The 6,793-nt window shown below is 43.3% G+C and overlaps 1 long non-coding RNA gene across 1 annotated transcript in view; it reads left to right on the top strand.

The window, feature by feature from the left end:
* Positions 1–265: 265 nt before the first annotated feature.
* LOC109302571 overlaps positions 266–6,793 on the top strand; it is a 16,275-nt gene continuing 9,747 nt past the window's right edge. The window contains exon 1 of the long non-coding RNA XR_002098847.1: positions 266–276. This is a non-coding gene — a long non-coding RNA (uncharacterized LOC109302571). The remainder of the gene's footprint in view (positions 277–6,793) is intronic.

Below are 6,793 nucleotides of genomic sequence, written 5' to 3'. Positions count from 1 at the left end.
CAATATCTTCCCTACCTGCTACTGTCACTGCTGCTGTGCCTGGCTGACTGGGTTCAGTCTGAGACAGCAGCAGCAGTGGCAATTGGCAGGTTCCCCCTCCCTGCCTAGTCTCTTAGGTTTTGCCAGCCAGCCTGAGGCCATGTGAAGGGATAGAGAACCTATCCACCACTGCCACTGTATCTGACTGAGTCTGGATCCCCAAGCAGCCTGACTGGAGAGGGGCAGAAGCAGCTCTTAAGTCCCCACCTTATGCCAGGTTAGCTGGGGATGATGGCAGTGGTGAAAGGTGGGAGAAGGAAATGGGAGGGGATGTGCACCGAGCAGAAATTTTCTCACGATAGAAGGAGCTCAAATCAGCCATCAGATGAATGTAGCTCAGACACACTAAATTATATACTCCCCGAAATAATCACCAAGATCTTTTGGACACTTTAACAGACTCAAGGAAATGGAGTCATAGCATAGAAATTTTTAAAAAATCATTATAAAACTACTGGTGACTATCATCCCATGGCTTCTCCCATTGCCACTCTAGCCATACTCTCTTTCATTTAGTTTATCACAAGCCAGCTATAAATCAAGGCATTCTGCAAGGGAGAACAGGGCACCTATCTGACACTCTGTGGAAGGTTGACAGTTTTAAATTGTTTTAAAATCAAAGCAGAGTTATCTATTAGAGGAACCGAGGGTCTTGTAGGACTCTAGGGACAGCATTCTATTTCCCTGTAGTTGTCTGAATGAGCACGTCGGTGCGGGTAGACAGATGAGTATTCGCAGATGTGCAACCTTGACCCCATAGACAACTATCTACACATGTATCTTGGTGCCAGTCCTGGAAGCAAAAAGATTTTATCCCCAAGAGTTGAAAGATTTGAGCACTCACAGTTAGCCAGAGACCCAAGTTCTAGGGCCTCCTAGAAGGTAGGTTTGAACCATTAACCACCATGCCACAGCTTAGGCATTGTCCAGGCCCTTCTCGCATATGCCCTTTGATGCTGAATCACTGCCTTTTGCAATAGCCCAGTAGTCACTGGAAAGCAGGGCTGTGTATGGGGGAAGTTTTTAACCTCACTGGGTGCGTCCCAAAGAGCTCAGTCATGTGGTATGTGGTGCCACAAACACATCTGCAGTGCCACATACCTCACAGCATGGGGTTCTCTGCGCTGTAAGGCACACAATCCATGCATGCACTGATCCATTTTTTTTCACTCTTGATAACCTAGGTCTGCAGCTTGGGATATCCAGGGATCAAAAAAAGCCACAGAAAAAAAACTGAAACAGTGCATGCTTGGGCAGCACACACGGCTGAAAAGTGGAGCCGGACTACCTGGAGCCATGCTGCAGCTGCTGGCCAGGCTCTGCAGGATTGCCATGGCTGCAGATCTGGGAGGCCCCCCCAGGACCCCAGGTAAGGCTGCTGGAGTTAGCCAGTGCTGTAGGTGCAGACAGGGGCAGTCTGGATCTGGCTTCTAAATCTTAGTATTTTTTTTCCTCTTGTTGCAAATTATCTCAAGTGTTCTGAGGAAAACAATCGTTTCTGAATGTAACTAGTCTTATATTCACATGAAGTTAATCAAAAATACCATTAATTCTAAAGAGGTTATGATGCCAAATAAGTGACATTTATTAAAGGCCCTTTCCCCATTTTTCTCTTTTACAAACACTACCTAAATTATTTTAAAAATGCCAGTGATTCCTCTTGAGTTCAAAACTTTCATTTGCCAGAGTCATGCATTATTTATCTTGTCTGAAATATCACAGTGACTTACATTTGCAGCACAGTATCTTATCAATGGGTGCAGGTGACTAAGGGCAAAACCTTTTAACCATCTGTATGTAGGAGTCAATTTTGAAACCCTCTGCAAAAGGGGTTTAGCAAGTCTATCCCTCAGAAAAGCAAGTCCAATTTCCAAAACATAAGCAAATTTCCACATTCTGAGCAACCTAAGGATGGAACATAAAAGGAGAAGACCCAGATCATCTTCCACCTACAAGATGTCTAAGTCAATAAAGCTCCCTGGTCATACAACACACATCTTGCCTTAGGAACATCATCCTGTGCAGGGAGACATATAGCTTTTCCATTTTTGGCAATGGGTTGCCTAGTACAGTGGTCTCCAAAGTGGGGTGCGTGCACCCCAGGGGGTGCGCAAGACAATCTATTGGGGTGCAGGAAGAAAATATTAGAACTTCTATTTATATTTATATAAATATATATATAGTGGGGGTGCGTGCTCAAAAATTGTTTTATTGATAGGGGTGTGCAATCAAAAAAGTTTGGAGACCACTGGCCTAGTACACCCCAGAGGCCAACTCTGTATTGCCCTGTGGAGGTCCCTAGCCCTCCCATTCTGACAACTGGCATGATTACATGCCTCATCTAAAGCACGTAACCAATCAGCATAGGGTTGCCTAAGGCACTCCTGAGGACATCCTAGGTATGCGACTAGAAGGAGATGTAACGGGATGAGGCAAGGAGAAGAAAGGAGGGAGTGTGACTTGTGGGTGACTGATGGAAGAAAATTCTAATGCCCTTTATGCATAGTAATTAATGAATATTTGATTAAAATTACATAAGCAGAACTCCCTCTCTTCCAGGGGAGTGCCTCTTCCCTGGGGCTACAAAGTTAGGCTCCCTCTTGCTTGATCTCTGGGCCTGTGATTCTAGCACTCCAATGGTCCAGATTCAACAGGAAGGTTGGAAGATGTCAGGTGAGAAGATATAGGAGATGTCATATGAGGAGACTGATAGGCCCCTAAGAGTCTAGTTGAAGTCTAGAATCAGTTTTCTTGGCAAGAAAGCTAAGCAGTTGCCTAATTAAAAGGTGGCTGGGTCCTCAATTTTCATACATGCAGGGGTTAAAGACACTTGTAATCTCTGCATCTGAGCAGCACAAGGACTGCTCCTTTGAAATGCCCCAGTGGGCAGTCTTGTCAGAACTCCACAAGGAGCAAATTGGATGTATGCTCTCCTTTACTCAAGCCAGTAGTGAAACACCACAGTGGCACCCTTTGAGTTTGGAATTCAGTTGTATGCATTTCTATAAAATAGTAAATGCTCATGCTTTCTTCTCTCTTTTTCTCTGGTTATACTTCACGCTAATCATTACACATCTTAGCTTAATTTGACTGGTCACTCAGAAGCAGAATAATCATATTTTCCCACGGACTATGGATATGACATGAGTAACACTTCTAACCAGTACTGGCCTGGGGAATCACAAGCTGGAAAATTAACCTAAATTGCTCACCAGAAGCCTATGAAGCCAAGCAGCCTTCTATGTCAGTGATTCTCATCTATGATGCCACAGCGGATGTGTGAAACTGCCCTGTGCAACTTTGTTTCCAGGAGGTGCATGCACAGCTGGATTAGAATGTAGCTGTGGCAGGTGCACGTAAAGCTGGCCCTGGTGGAAGTTTTCCTGGTCCAGCCTATACTTGCCATCTGTAAACAGAGGCACCTGGGACAGTTCCACCTGGCAGCAGGTGCAGCAGCCACCTGGAGAGAGAACCGGTTGGAAACCACTATTCTATGGATTTATCTTGAGGCTACTGCTTTGCCACTGGCACAGTCAAGTCAAACTGTCCTGGGACCTGTTTCCAAAAAGTAAGAGAAAGACCAGACTGGAAAAACATCCACCCAAGCCAGATTCAGCTGCAATGCTGCAAGCAGATAGTTAAAGGTAGGATCTCATGAAGAGTGGCACTTTTACCACCATCTCACCTCATCTTGCTCTTAGTCCTTACACTATTGCTGTGTTCTCAGTTCTGAGAAAGGGAAGGCAACATAATCATAGAACTACTGAAGGCCAGCCACTTCTTGCTTGTCTTGCAAGAAACTATTTCTCTTTTGTTCTAAGCAATCAAATTGAGTGGTTCTCCAAGAAATCCTTATATCAGAATTCCACTGTAACTACTATATGGATTTTGCTTGTTGATGTAGATATGCAAAATACACAAAAGAAATAGGCTAGGAAATGGAACAAACCAGGGATAAATTTAATTCCCTTTTTGCTACTTCTGCAGAACCAAATTTCTTTGCACACTGACTGGGAGCTCCATATAAGTACCTCCAACACGACTTTTAAAGCACCTCTGAGGAAGCAAATGAGAACTATTGCAAGTAGCACATGGGTTTAATACAGGGACAACATACCTACAGTTGTGATAACCTGTGTGCTTAAGCCCCAAAAAATGTTTTCCTAAATCAGCATTTCTCATAAAAATATGTAATTTACAATGATAAACATAGGAGGACAGTGGTCTTATGCATAGTAGACATTTTTAAGAGGAAAGGTACTATATGGGACGAGATGATGCTAAAAGACTCATCCTATTTTAAACCATCCTTGGTTTTATCCCAGATACATTCTGTTAGACAAAAAGGAAAAAAAAAATTGACAAATTGACACCAAGTATGCTCCAAGTCAATGGTTCTCAGCGGGAGGGGTTCTGCAAAATTCAGTCTAAAAAAGGCTGAGAACTACTATTCCATCTGGTGCTAAGCCAGCCAAACTTGTTTTAGTCTTATGTTCTTGGAAGTGGGATAGCAGATAGATAGCCTGTACGACGCACACGCATCTACCACTTGCCTGTAAAGAAGCTATAAAGAAAAATGTTTCTTTACTGCTGGCATGTGCCCCACAAGTGTTTTATTTTTCCTGGAGACAGAAGCTACTGGGAAAAAATAGCAGAGAGATAGTTATGGCCCTGTATAGACAGGTTGTCTTCTGGATAGATAAGTGATTGTGTTCAAGGTGTATGTTTGTCTTACAGAATTATCCTTTTTATTCATACTCATCCACATTACTGTACCAGCTGTTCAGATGTCATTCCATTGCTTCCCCATTGAAAATGATATCATGTTTCAGAATACTTAGTCCATTTGGCAACACAGCAGGTGTATTCTGCCAGATGCACCAGTTACATTTGGCAGCTGTCACCAGATTAAAACTATTTAAAAAGTAACAGATGATGTTGTACAGGAGATTACTAATGGGGTGAAGTACGTTTTACCTGTAGGTGACCAGGTCAAATCTGGTTTAGATTGACCATCCTGGTGGTTCCTATTTAATGGCTTATATGAAATTAGTCAGCAGTCTCTGCTTCACTCCTAAAGATCAAACTATTCAGTTTCTAAAATTTTTTTTTTGAAAAAACTCAAAAGAATTTGCCATACTTAGCACGACTGTTAGTATGCCGAGCAGAAAGACCTTGTGTATTCTATCACTCTTGGACTTCTTCCACTAAGACCAAGGATGGATTTTGGATGCATTGAGGGGACAATGGAAAATCCTGCACTGCATTGCTGCTGCTGATGGTTTCTATGTTTGGAAAATAAATAGAGGACTTTGGTTTCCAGAACTTCCAGTTGAGCATATTTTACAAAAACTGTATTCACGTGTAATTTTTTTAAAGGAAAAAGCCAAAGGAAGTAGATTTTAGAAGATATTTGATGGCGTGAACTGGATTTTCTGAGTTTTATGAGCTTTGTCAGCTTTTGCAGCAGGGAAAGAGAAAGTGGCCTGCAAGGACAATAATGGTGGTTATCAACATTTTTTAGACTCAAGGCACAACACCGTAAGTCTTTTGAAGTCAGCGGCACCCCATTTCAAAAGGTGATTTCACTTGCCTTTTGACTATAGTAAAATAATAGAGCAATTCTTTTGCTGCAAAGCAAGCCCACCCATCAGAATGTTTTGATACTATAGGTTCCTATTTGAAATCATTGTATTCATATCGTGAATCTTCTTGTGAATATTGTGCAGCATGCTGTAGTACCTTTAAAAGGATCTTTGAAAGTGTCCCAGGTGAGAATCATTGGGGCATAGGTTCTGCAGAAGACAACCTGTCTACTATGGAGCTTGCAAGATATGTGCATGGAAACACAGGTTTTTCATCTTGCACTGAAATCTGCCTATAGCAAATTTTGCACTCTCTCACAAAAGTGTTAGATATAGCATTTACAGCCTGAACCAAATCCCGTTGATTTAAAAAGAAATTCTCCTGTCTTTGCATATAGGCATTTATTTAATTGTTCAAATTTCACAAAAGAAGAGATCAACAACCTCTAAGTCAGTGAACATTAAACTAAAATGTTGAGAACACAACTACAAATTGGCCCACTAGGTAATCATAGCTCTCTTAAGTGTCACCTTTATTTGCCTTGTTCCTCCACCCAGGAAAAATCTGAGGAAACAGATAACAGACCAATATACCTTTAAAGTAACCATATCTGAAATAATTTAGCAGAGTATCCAGTATCTCAAATGGGCCCGGGGTGCCAGGCTAAGCTAGGACAGGAAGAATAGCAGATGTGTTCCCTCTGCCTGCCTCCTCCTGGTTGGCAGAGGCCAGAGAGGGGTGGCAATTAGTATGGAAAAGGGCCAGGAAACCTACAGCCTGACTGTGCTGTTCCCTGACAAGGCTGGCACCCCCCCCCCGGGCTGGATCCAGTGGGAGTGCACTGGTGTCCTTGTACCCCCTTTCATTTCCGCTCCACCCAAAGTTTAAAAACCAGCTGCCTGGCAGTGGCAGCAGCACTTTTAATCAGGCAGTGCTGGGGGACAGGGGGAGAGGGATTTGGTGGTGGGGGTCTACTACAGACCCCCCAACCAAGAGGAGGAGCTGGACAGGGAATTTTCAGGCCAGCTTGCAGAGGCACTAAAATCAAGGGATGTAGTGGTCATGGGCGATTTTAATTACCCAGACATCTGCTGGGAGGAGCAGTCAGCCGGGACGGACCGCTCCAGGAGGTTTCTGGCTGAGATGCAGGACCTCCACTTGATTCAGG

The sequence above is a fragment of the Gavialis gangeticus genome, unplaced genomic scaffold, assembly GCF_001723915.1.
Source record: "Gavialis gangeticus isolate Ggan-Ray unplaced genomic scaffold, GavGan_comp1, whole genome shotgun sequence".
In the NCBI taxonomy this organism is placed as follows: domain Eukaryota; kingdom Metazoa; phylum Chordata; order Crocodylia; family Gavialidae; genus Gavialis; species Gavialis gangeticus.
The sequence above is the reverse complement of the archived record's forward strand: the minus strand, read 5'-3'. Positions and strand labels throughout refer to the sequence as shown.